The sequence below is a fragment of the Mus caroli genome, unplaced genomic scaffold, assembly GCF_978045245.1.
Source record: "Mus caroli unplaced genomic scaffold, Mus_caroli_1 scaffold_19, whole genome shotgun sequence".
NCBI classification, from domain to species: domain Eukaryota; kingdom Metazoa; phylum Chordata; class Mammalia; order Rodentia; family Muridae; genus Mus; species Mus caroli.
In genome coordinates, this window is record NW_028227274.1 from 72256744 (window position 1) to 72269220 (window position 12477).

General features: G+C 45.5%; 1 protein-coding gene across 8 annotated transcripts in view; it reads right to left on the reverse strand.

The window, feature by feature from the left end:
• Positions 1–12477, reverse strand: part of Mapk4 (mitogen-activated protein kinase 4) — a 137294-nt gene that overhangs the window by 58074 nt on the left and 66743 nt on the right. Inside the window, exon 2 of one of the 8 annotated variants that reach the window (XM_029472139.2) lies at positions 8921–8968. The exons of 6 other annotated variants lie outside the window; for them this stretch is intronic. The gene's annotated coding sequence lies outside the window, so the exon portion shown is untranslated. Of the gene's footprint in view, positions 1–8876; positions 8969–12477 lie in introns of all 8 variants that reach the window. One more of the 8 variants, XM_085833467.1, reaches the window with a different exon arrangement.

Consider the following 12477-nt stretch of genomic DNA (forward strand, 5'->3'; position numbering starts at 1 on the left):
TCCCTTTTTCCTAACCTTTGTAAGATTTGAGTCCAACCGTCTACACTGACACACCAGGCTTCTCCTCCTAGGGGTTCTAAAATTTCCCCTTGAGTTCCAACTATGAAAATCTATATCCTGGTGATGAAAGGTTGAACATCACTTGGGCTCTTTGGGGATGTTGTGTCTGGCAACTTTAAAGATTGTATCCTCGGGGCTAGAGAGATGGCTTAGAGGTTAAGGAGTACTACAACTGGCTGCTCTTCGAGAGGACGCTGGTTCAATCTGCAACACCCACACGGCAGCTCACAATGGTCTGTAACTCCAATTCCAGGGAATCCGACACCCTCATACAGACAGACATGCAGGCAAAACACCAATGCACAGAAAAAGCAAAACGGAGAACCGGGCGGTGGTGGCGCACACCTTTAATCCCAACACTCAGGAGACAGAAGCAGATGGATCTCAGAGTTCAAGGCCAGCCTGGTCTTATAGATCGAGTTCTTGGACAGTTGGGGCTACACAGAGAAACCCTAGCTCAAAAAGCCAACCAACCAACCAACCAACTAACTAAATAAATAAATAAGAATCATTAAAAATTTAATAACATAAAAGTCTATATTCTGAGCTTCAGGAGAAGGCCAGGGACGATCCGGGAATCTCATGGAAAGACCTGAGTAGAGGATGGTGTGACTGGAGTACTGGGTGCGCCAGCCCCTGTAGTGCTGTGGCATACTCTCCTGTCACCAGGCCACTCTGAGGTGTCAGCTGGCGTGTCACACTCATTTGGAACTCTCCTGATACATGGACAAGTGTCACTTTGTTCCGAGGCATCTTCGCCACTTGGTGTTTCCAGTCTGACAGTCACCTTCTGTGTTCCCACTCCACGCACCTCCTACATGACCAACTCACGGCAGCTCTCCCTCCTCCCCCAACATGCCCAGGTGTTGTTTCCAGAGGAGACTGTTACCAGGGCAACCCATCATGGGAGCACTGGATACTATCATGTTCTGCCACCTTCTTCCCTCTTCACACCACATGCAAAGTTATCTAAGCCAAGTCTCCACCTCGAGGTGGAGACATCCCCAATCTTGGAGCTGATCCTACTGAGCAGCAGCTCCACAGGTGGAGATAAGGCACAGATGTGCTGAGCCATGGCTCACCCCTCCACAGGTCAACAGGGGTCTAATCCATGTTATCTCTCAGCTGTGGAGATGACCAGTGGGAAATGATCACAGGGCAAGAGATTTCCACACTCCAGAAAGGCCAGAGTTCAGAGACTCAGTCCAGAGTGCCTTTGGGTCAGTTGAAGCAGGGTACAAGATCAGCTGGGGTGATGCTGTCAGCCCCAGGACACACAGAGGCCCAGGCTGAGGCCAGCAAGTGTAAAGAGGGGTTAAGAAGGGAGAATTCCTGAAATCTGGTATTAATGTACTGCACTGCCCTTCCCAACCACTGGCCTCTCAGAGGAGAAAAGACCTCACCATCTTCTCTAAGCCCCAGGAAGGCAGGAATTGTTCCCAAGCTATGGAGAGCAATAAGATATGGGAGGAAATTTAGAGAGAAGTGATTTTTAGAAAAAAATTCAGTGGCTAGGGAGATCTATTCAATTAGCAAAGTGTTTGTTGGGCAAGTGCAAGGAGCTAGGTTTGATCTTCCTTGTAGAAAGCTGGGCACAGTGGCACACACATATAACTCCAGCGCTCGGGAGGCAGAGATCCGGGCTGCTGTGTGTCTGTGTTAAGGCCAGTTAAAGACAAGGCAGCAGTTATCACTCTGCAAGACCATCCATCCACAGCATGCCTTGTAAGCAAGGAGAGAATGTTAGGAACCCAAGCTAAGCAAGCTAAGAACCTGAGCCCACGCTGCCTCCCAGGTCAGCTACTGTGACTCGAGCAAGGATCCAAATATGGTCCTTGGATGCACACTCTGCCCCCAACCTGTTAATGCATAGTTCAGTGGACCTGGGAGGAGACTGGAGAATCTGCATCCTAGATGAGGCCAGTATTTCTGGTCCAGGGACAGACTTTTAAGAACTGCTGTCTCAGGGAGTTTAAAGAAGGAAGGATGGATCAGGTATGGGTTCAGAGTCCCCTTTCCCAAGACATAGCATAAAAACAGAACTGGGGAGTGTGGCTCAGTGTTGGAGCTTTCATGTTTCCATCCCAGAAACACACATCCACACAGATGCATACACATGTACACATACAATACACATACATATACAAACAATACATACACATACATACATAATACACAATGCACACACAGACACATGCACAGACACACACACACACTCCTCTTTCTTGTCCCAAGAAAGCAAAGGCAGCTACCACAATGACTGTGTAATGCAGGCCTTTTGTCTCACTGTGAAGGTTCAAGTTTGAGGCTGGTTACCAGTGACCCTCATAGTCTCCTGCATAGTGTTAACCACAAGGGCCACCCAGGCTTGAACCACTAGAGTGTGAGCCCAATTATCATGTTCCCTGCTCTGCCAGACCTCAGGCCAGAACTATGGCTCCGTGATGCTGAGCTCCTGGTAAACAAAGATAATTAAATGATAGGCATTGTTGTCCTGGCTGTTTCCCTGGGTTTATCTTTAGGAGTGAAACTGCTCCTAAGAAACTCACTGCCTGCCTTGGTACGCTTTGGATGTAGGCAACGGCTTGGAATTTTATTTCACTTGGTGTATCAGTGTGGTCATTTTATAGAATAAGGCACAGGAAGCCAGCAGAACCCACACACCAGCCAAGGATTTTCTAAGCCAAATTTCAAGCCAGTACTTTGTAGTTTAATTTAGAATGATCAACTGAGCAGTCACCCAAGCCCTATTTCTTAAAATTCCCTCGGGTGGAAACCTTCAGCTTCTGTGCTTACCGTGTAGGCTGGCTTTCAGAGTCTTCAAGTAAATTTCCTCTCCCCCAAATATACAGTAATTTGTTTTCCCTGACAGGCAACAGCAGCCATACAGTGAAGAAAATAATTAGTAAATTCATTAATTAGGATTCTGCATGCACTGCTATGATGGTTAGCATTTGTTTAAGATAATTATGAATCCCATGCCTTTTACTAAAACCATTCATGGTGTTCAATACATACTGCTATGTTTGCAGAGCCAAACCTATTTTGTTTCGTATGTAGAAAATAAATCTTGATATAATCTGAAGGGGGGGGGGTCAGATTTCAAAGCTGAAATTTCAAAACTGAGCTGAACAGTTTAAAATAACAAAATCTTTCAGGAGATATGCACATGTACGTACATGCACACATGTACATGCACACCCATACATGCACACACATACATGCACACGCTGCAGCAGGTACCAGTCTATGCTACTTAGTATAAACTCACTTTTAGCCATTTAATTATAAAATCAATCAATGTTAACACTAAACCTTATTCTTACCTAGTACTTATATTAGATTACTTCTACACACTACTGAGGAAATCTTTATCCATAAAGACTAGGTTAGGACAAGTGTCATAGCAATTAAAAAAATTTTTCCCATTCAAAATCTGAAGTTATTTTTAAGCTAAAAGAGATGGCAGCATAAACATCAAGACTAGCTAAAAAAAAAAAAAAATCAAGGCAGCACAGCAGCTCATCAAAGGACCCAGTTAAACATCGAGAATGTACGAATGCTGCTTGGGAAATCACTTTTAAAAGAGATAACAAAATAATTTTTAGAGTTTAACTCTAAACTGCAGAACAACAAGGCACCTTTGAACACAGACTGCAAACGACAGATCTGTTTGACTCTCTTCACAGAGTGGCTCAAGAAAGGTGGAGAGACCCGTCCAAATCCCAGGGGAGACCAGTGACAACGTGAGATTAGAGCTGGTACTGCCCCAGTTGATGCCAGCCCACTTTGTGTGCGCCAGGTTTCAAAGTTTGAGGGTGAAATGGAGAGCGAGGGGGAGAGGGGGAAGGGAGGGAGAGAAAACAGGAGGAAGAAGAAAAAAGAGAAAAAGAAGAGAGGGGGCGTTGATGGTGTTTGGGAAGAGATGCCTTCGGGGGCCAGGAATGAGGGCTGGTTTGTGATTTTAGGTGTCATAAAGAGGACTTCTCACTAAAACTCCCTCCGGGTTGACTCTGTGTGTGTGTGTGTGTGTGTGTGTGTGTGTTGTGTGTTGTGTGTTGTATGTGTGTTGCCAAGTAAGAAATGTAGTAAATGCAATATGGGAGGATCAGCATGAATCTGAAGCTAACCTACTGAAAGGAAGAAAGAAAGAAAGAAAGAAAGAAAGAAAGAAAGAAAGAAAGAAAGAAAGAAAGAAAGAAAGAGGAAGGAAGGAAGGAAGGAAGGAAGGAAGGAAGGAAGGAAGGAAGGAAGGAAGGAAGGAAGAAGTGGGAGTAGTTGAACATTAAGAATTCAGCCTTGCCCGGTGTGGTGGCGCACGCCTTTAATCCCAGCACTCGGGAGGCAGAGGCAGGCGGATTTCTGAGTTCGAGGCCAGCCTGGTCTACAAAGTGAGTTCCAGGACAGCCAGGGCTATACAGAGAAACCCTGTCTCGAAAAACCAAAAAAAAAAAAAAAAAAAAGAATTCAGCCTTTCTCAGTTTCCCTCATTCTCCCCTTGACAAAACACCAAGCTTACAAAGCCACTGAAGGGACAGGCATGGAGAGGAGTCTCTCAGAGTCCAGGCTGTGCATGAGAAAGGGAGATGACAGATTCCTGTCTTGGAACTCAGCTAGTCTGGCTCAGGTTTAAAGGTTTCTGCCTCTCTGGTTCACTCACATTGGCAGTCAGCGAGCTTGGCACCGGCCCTCAGGGAATTACTTCCCCCTGGCAAGGCTGCTCACTTTAACCCACAGGCCAGGCGGCACTGCCTTCTTCCTTCCTCAGGTTTCTGAGGCAGCAGGGTCACTTCAGGTCTGGGAGCCCCCAGCACTCCCTCCAAAGGGAGGAGGCAGCTGTTCCCTCCCTGTCTACCTGGTGACTTCAAGGCACTCCCAGATTGTGCCCCCAGTGAAGTCTGCAAATAAGCAGAGGGTCTTGGGTTCTGGTTCTGCTGTCTCCTGCTGTCACCTGGGAAAGCATCTCTGAATCTCAACACTTCCATTTGGGGGTAGGGGATCAGTCATTAAGCTGGCTTCCAGGGTGGTGTAAAGGTTGAAGGTCTTGTACTAAGTAAGAGCTGTGTTGCTGGCTGTGCTCAGGCACCAGGGCACTGGCGGCTGCTTATATTCTGTGGAGGGAGCCAATGCGCTTCTTATTTCTTCCTTCCAGAACTGGCTTTCTCTGAAAGGCTCCCCAGTATCATAACAGGTACTGTGCTAAAGCGTCCTAAGTCAGCCGTGCTCCCTTCTCCCAGTCTCTTGGCTCCTCCTGCATGGCGCACTTCTAACCCGCTGTCTCCCAGATAGGAAGGTGAAGCCTAGCAGAAAACACCTATGGGGTGAAACATAGCAACATTTGGCATCCCTGAGATGCCTGTTTGTTGCTATTTGTTGTAAAAGTGCTGAGGCCTCCCCTATCCAACTGTAAGGGGAAAAAAAGGCTAGCCAGGTTGGATGGATAAATCTACCCTTGAAAAATCAAGCTAACATCCTTAGGTAAATATGCCACGCAAGTTTAAAGAGCTGCAACGTATCATAATATTTTTCTAAGACTTCAAGGCATCCAACGTTAACTTGAGGATTGTAAACTATGCCATGAGCAATCTAAAATAAGGAAGGGCTTTTTTCCACTCTAGAAATAGCTGCCAGCCAGCCAGATTCCACTCTATGTCACTCACGTGTTGTCAGCAGAGCCTCACACCCCACCACTGCCCAAGAATAGAAGGATGGGTATGAAGTTAAAAGGGGCAGGGGGTAGGGGACGCAAGATGCTCTTAAAACTGTATAAAACCACTCGTCAGGGACTGAAGCGTGTCTCCCGGATTTCAGTCTAAGCCCCCAGCATCTTAGCTTGTGACTATATTTGGAGACAAGCGCTTTAAAGAAATAATTAAGATAAAGTGGGGTCGTTAGGGCAGATGTAATCCAGCTGGGTAAGAGTCCTTCAAGGAGAGATAATATCACTGACAAGCAGCAGAGTAAGGGGTGGCCACAGGAGACCCAGAAAGACAGCTACATATCAGCCAAGGTCAGGACCGTGGAACAAACTACAACTGCTGGCTCAGACTCATGAGGAAAAGCAATCCATCTGTGGCCCAGTTGCCCGGGCTGGGAGGTTTTGCTGTACTGGTCCTAGCAGGCTCTGCACATTGATCAGAACTTTCTTAATTTTCGTGTAGGAACTGAGGAGCTGAGAGTTCTACATCTTCATCTGAAGGCTGCTAGTGGAAGGCTGACTTCCAGGCAGCTAGGACTAGGGTACTACAGCCCACGCCCACTGTGACACACCTACTCCAACAAGGCCACACCTCCTAGTATTGCCACTCCCTGGTCTGAGCATATACAAACCATCACAGCTCTGGATGCCTAAATCTCAGTACAGAAGCACAAGCATAAAACAGTCAAGACGATGTGCTTGCATGGGAAGCCAGCAACTGTGTTGCCGAAGACCCTGAGAAATGCAATGTAGTAGAAACACAAGACAAGATTTTAAAATAGTAATTATGAATATGTTCAAGAACTTTAAAGAGATGTGAACAAATCCCTTAATGAAACCTGTGAAAATCCAGTTTAATGAAATAATGAAAAACATTAAGGACATGAAAGTGGAATTTAACAAATAAAATCAATAAAAGAAAACCCAAACTAAAACAAAACGGGAAATAAGATATTTAGAGTGTCAAATAAAATCTGCAGAGGTAAGCCCCAGGAAGAGATTATAAGAGAGGATCTCGGATGTTGGAGACAAGGTAATATTTTCTCTAATTAAAGACAATGTTAAATCTAAAAATGTTCAGGAACAAATATCCAGGAAATCTGGGGCACTAAAGACCAAATCTACAAGTAGGCACAAGTAGATCACCAATTATATAGGACCAGAAAAGAAATTCCCTACAACACAAATTTCTTCAACAGGTAGACATTTTCAGTAAAAATGCAACAGATATAAAATTAAGGTGCATAAAAAAATGACAAACAAGCTGGGCGTGGTGGCGCACACCTTTAATCCCAGCACTTGGGAGGCAGAGACAGGCAGATTTCTGAGTTCGAGGCCAGCCTGGTCTACAGAGTGAGTTCCAGGACAGCCAGGGCTACACAGAGAAACCCTGTCTCAAAAAACAAACAAACAAACAAACAAACAAACAAAAAAATTGAAGAAGATATCAGAGGATGGAGAGATCTTCTATGCTCATGGATTGGTAGGATTAATATACTAAAAATGACCATCCTACCTACTAAAAGCAATCTACAGATTCAACGCAATTCCAATCAAAATCTCAATACAATTATTTACAAAAATTGAAAAGACAATATTCAACCTCATATGAAAACACCACACAAAATCCAGGATAGATAAAACAATACTTAATAATAATAATTTAAAAAACCTGCCAGAAGTATCACCATCCCAAATTTCTAGATGTATTACAGAGCTATAATAATAAACACAGTATGGTAGTGGCTCAAAACACATACTGATAAATGGAATCAAATGGAAGACCCAGATATAAATCCACACACCTATGAGCACCGAGTTTTGACAATGAAGCCAAAGATACACACAGGAGGAGAGACAGCGTCTTCAAGAGATGGTGCTGGCCAGACTGGATGGCTAGATTTAGGAGAACGAGAATATAGATCCATATTTATCACCCTGCACAGAACTTAACTCCAGATGGATCAAGGATTTAGCTTAAGATCAGGTACTCTGAAGAAGGGCAAGTGGGGGAGAGAGAGCCTTGAATTCAATGCCACAGACACCAGCTTTCTGGACAGGACATTGATAGCATAGGCACTGAAAACAATTAATAAAGGGACCCTCATGAAACGCAAGAGCTTCTGTATGGCAATGGACACCATCACTGAAAGCAGCAGTCTACAGAGTGGGAAGAAATCTTCACCAATTACACAGCTGATACACGGTTAGAATCGAGACTATATAAAGAACGAAAAAACCCGAACACCAAGAAAACAAATAACCCAATTAAAATGTGGAACACAGAACCAAGCAGAGTGTTCTCAAACCATAAAACAAATGGCTGAGAAGCACTTAAAAACATCCAACATCCTCAGCCATTGGGGAAATGCAAATAAAAACTACTCACTTTATACCAGGCAGAATGGCCAAGATCAGCAACACAGATGATGTCCCATGCTGGTGAGGACGCAGAGAAAGGGGACTGCTTATCATTGCTGGTGGTCGTGCAAACTTGTACAAGCCCCAGTGGAAACCACCGTGATGGTTGTACTGAGGAAGCTGGGAATTGATCTACCTCACGAGCCAGCTAGGAAAAATGCTGACCACGCTGAGTGAGGTAACCTTGAGCTTAAAAGAAAAATTGTATTTTTTCCTCTTACATGTGGATGTTAAATATTGCATTTTTTCTCTTATATGTGGATGTTAGCTTTTGAGTCTTCATTGCGTATTCTATAATCCAAATAACCACGAGGGTTAGGGAGCTAGTAAGGGGCTCCGGGAAGGAGAAGCTTTCCCAAGGAAGGCGAAATAGAACATACTGTTACAAAAAGACAATGAGGAAACTAGGAGGATTAGATAGAGAAGGGGGTGAGAGAGAAGGCAAAGGAGGGAAGATGTTATGGAACTAGGAGTTGTCAAGCTGGTTGCCTAACTGGAGGCTTCTCCCACGCTGGCTAGCACTCATGGTACCGGAAAGTACTTTGCATGGTACCAAAGGATAAATATCATCCAGCTATCAACCCTACACCTACAACAGTACAAGATATACTTGTACAATAGTGGTACAAATGTTATGAGAGCAACCAACCCCTTCCTGATTGGATCTCAGGTCCACTCCATACCATGGAACCCATACCTTACACTGCTAAACTGGCAAGTGAGACTTTGGAGCACTCAGACCTGAAGGAGATGTCTTCATCAAAGCCCTCCTCCTCAAGGGTCAGGGATCTAGGCAGAAGAGGCGGGAAGATTGTAAGAGCCAGAGGTGGTGGGTGACTTCAGGACACAATAGGACTGATGCACGCGTGAACTCACAGGAACTGTGGCAGCACACACAGGGCCTGCACAGATCCAAGCATGACGGGGCCTTAGCTCTAAGATAGGGACGTGGACACACGTTTCAGCCCCTAAACAAGAAGCTGTCTGCAAGTGATGTCTACTGGCAAAGGGAAATCAGTTTTCTACAATGGAGTCTTCCTGGGTATATTAACCACACTTCAGGGCAAGTCCTGTGCCCAGGAGTCGTTGACCAGAACAAAGCAAACTCAGTGGTATTTTTGTTCTCTCTCTCTCTCTCTCTCTCTCTCTCTCTCTCTCTCTCTCTCTCTCTCTCTCATGGGTCTTTTGCTTGTTTATTGTGATTTTCATTTTTGTATTACCTCCCCCCTCTCTGTGTGTGGTGTGTGTGTTTCTTGGGTCTTTTGTTTGGGATGGCTTTTTTGGTTTTTGGTTTCTGGTTTCAAAGAGAGATACCAAGGAAAACATAAAGTTGGGTGGGTGGGTAAGGAGGTGGGGAGGATTTGCGTAGAATTGTGGAAAGAGAAAACATGATCAAAATATAAAATATGAAAAAAATTCAAACAAAAGAAAATAGTGAAGGCTTGGAGCCAGTGTTCCTTGGTTCAAATCCTGCCTCTGTCACTTCTGAGCTCTGTGGTTTAAACTCACTGTACTTGAGTTCCAACATCTATAAAAAAAAAAAAAAGGCTATAAAACTCTACATTTTTTTTTTTTGCTTAAGGAGGGGAAATAAATAATTTTAAAATGAACTGATAAAATATACATGAAATACTTAGTGCTTAGCTATGTGCTGTGTTTAGTAAATGCTGTCTAAGCTAATTACTGTTCCTAATATCATTACTATTACTGAACAATTCTCAATAATCTAGGTCAAGCATTTTATTTTACACATGATTGGTAAAGTAAAGCGCTGACAGGAAAGCTCTTAGAAGGCCAGAAAACCAAGGGACTGAGGTCTAGCCTGATTTATTTCTATTGTTCTGGGAAGGCTCAAAGAAACAAATGTTAAGAGATAAGGTTTTACTCCCATTGGATTCGAAACTAGAGAGGGGTGCAGTAGAGAGGATCAGGCAGCTACTACAGGAGCCAGGAGACTCATCTTGATGTCTCTTACACCCAGGCCCAAGATTATGGGGAGACCACAAATGCAAATATGTGAGGGGAAGCACCTGAGTGACAGGAGACTGACGTGAAGTGAGAATATGTGAAGGGACAGCTGCAGAAGTAAGACAGCTCCAAGAAAAGGCTCTTGCTCTGTAAGCCTGGAGACCAGAGTTCGAGTCCTGGGATCCACATAAAGGTGGAAGAAAAGAACTGACTCCACAGACTTATCCTCTGACTTTCCTATGTGCACTATAACATGTGCGATCCCTCCCTCCCTCCCCCCTCTCTCACACACACACACACACACACATGCATGCACCAATAACTAAAAATTAAACCAAACCCCTCCCCCCAAAAAATTCTTGTCAGAAAACTAAACAAAATACCCTTTCTATCCTGAAGTGGCAGGACAGGGGATGGATCTCAAAACCCTAACGCAGCTTTGGCAAAGTTCTAGGAGATGAAGAAGCGCCAAGAGATTCCCAGAGGAAAGCAACTGAAGGATGTAGATATTAATAGATCTTTAGGAGGCTGCTAAAAATAGAGCCAAGCAGACGTGTCACGTGGGCTGCTTTACGTAACTATGCTTCCAGGAACCACATGGGTCTCAGAAAAGAGAGACGGCAGCAGTAGCAACACCCCACCCCACCCCATCTCTCTGTCTGAGGAAGAGAGACTGGAGGAAATACCTGATCGCACAGCGGCTGGACCACTACAGTTTGGAGCAGTTCTGCAAGAATGATGGGTCGCCCCTGGGTACTGTTTACTGAGTACTTTCTTGGTGGCCCTGTTCTCTCTGTCTAGCCTTAGGGTAAGCGTGACACCCTACAGCCTCTGCTTACGTGGACTTCAGTGAGGTGGGCAGTGAAGCACAAGTCCAACACCGAAAATGGAAGGGGCGGGGGCTACCGACTGAAGAAAGCCCTCGCGGAGATGGGGGCACAGAGTTTTCGGCTGAAGTCTGACATGGCTGCACCGATGATTGGTCCATGAGATGAGACATGAGGGATTACCAGCAACTAACTAGGCAAGGAGAGACAAAAAGATGGAGAAAATTGAACGGGGGGGGGGCGGGGGGGGGTTGGGGCGGGGGAGGAGGATGAATGGGTACACAAAGGCTCCAAGAGGGAGGAGGGAGACAGGATTCCGAAGTAGAAGAAGGCTAATGCAAAGAGTGAAAGGCAGAGGCGGCGGTGGATGAAGACTGAGAAGCAGATCAGTCCATGGGGGAATTGGACCAGACCTTGGGCTCTGTAGGTCACAGGGGCCCGTTGGCCCAACCTCAGGCTTACTGCACAGTGCACCATGGGACCTTCTGGACCAGACCAAGGCACCTGGTCTACTAGAACACAGCCGCTCATAGAATCTTGTGGATCGGGAACCGGAAAAGCAGTCTGGGTTCCCTAAGAGCAACGGAAACCCACGGGTGGATTTTCATCGTTGGGTCATATTTAAAATTTGAAAGGATGGTCTTGACTATAGAGTGGAGAGTGGCTCGGTTGCTCTGGGAATATTCACTGGTAGCCTGGTTCAGGAGCTGGTCTGGGGCACTGAAGGTGGCACCGGGACTTAAATGGTGCGGATGGGTATGGAAATAAGCGCGCTGGTATACGCGAGCGATAGATAGAAGGAAAACATCCCTGAGGACAGTGAAGAACTCGAGTCTTGTTGCAGTTGGCTGGAGGGGGAGAGATCAGGCACTAATCCAGTGTCTGACTCCTACTCCTAGTTGGATAGGTGAGGAAACTGGATAAAGGGGTGAGCTCTGGGCTGGGTTTACGTCTGAGAGGAAATGCTGACAGGAAGTGCTGACAGCTACGGAGAAACCTCTTGTGCCAACACTATATGGAGCTCTGGAGAAACAGCAGTTAAATAAAGTAGCTTTTCTGCCCTGGGATAGCTCAGGCTTAGTAGGGGCTGCTCTTTGGAGACACCAGGGGAGTTTGGCAAATAATGGTACATGGATCCCACCCCCAGAGGGTCTCAGCTAATTGGCCTGCAGAGCTGACAGGGTATCAGGAGGGGGGAAAAGCTCCCCAGGAGACTAACAATGGAGGCCAAGAGCCAGAGTTTCTGAATATAAAAGGAAGTGTCAGGGTGAACCCATGGTCTTAGGCCTTAAGAATTTATGGTCTTAGGCCTTACGAATTTATGGCAGAAATACTGAAGAACATGGGTGTAAAGGGAATAGTGTTATTTAGATATTAAACCAATATATTTTTATTCCCTAGTAATTCATGGTCCCTGGGTGTTCCCTGGCTCACTAATTAGGAGTGGAGCCTAGCTGTCTTAGATCAGAGAATACACAGAAATACCCCTTCTGCCTCTGGGGG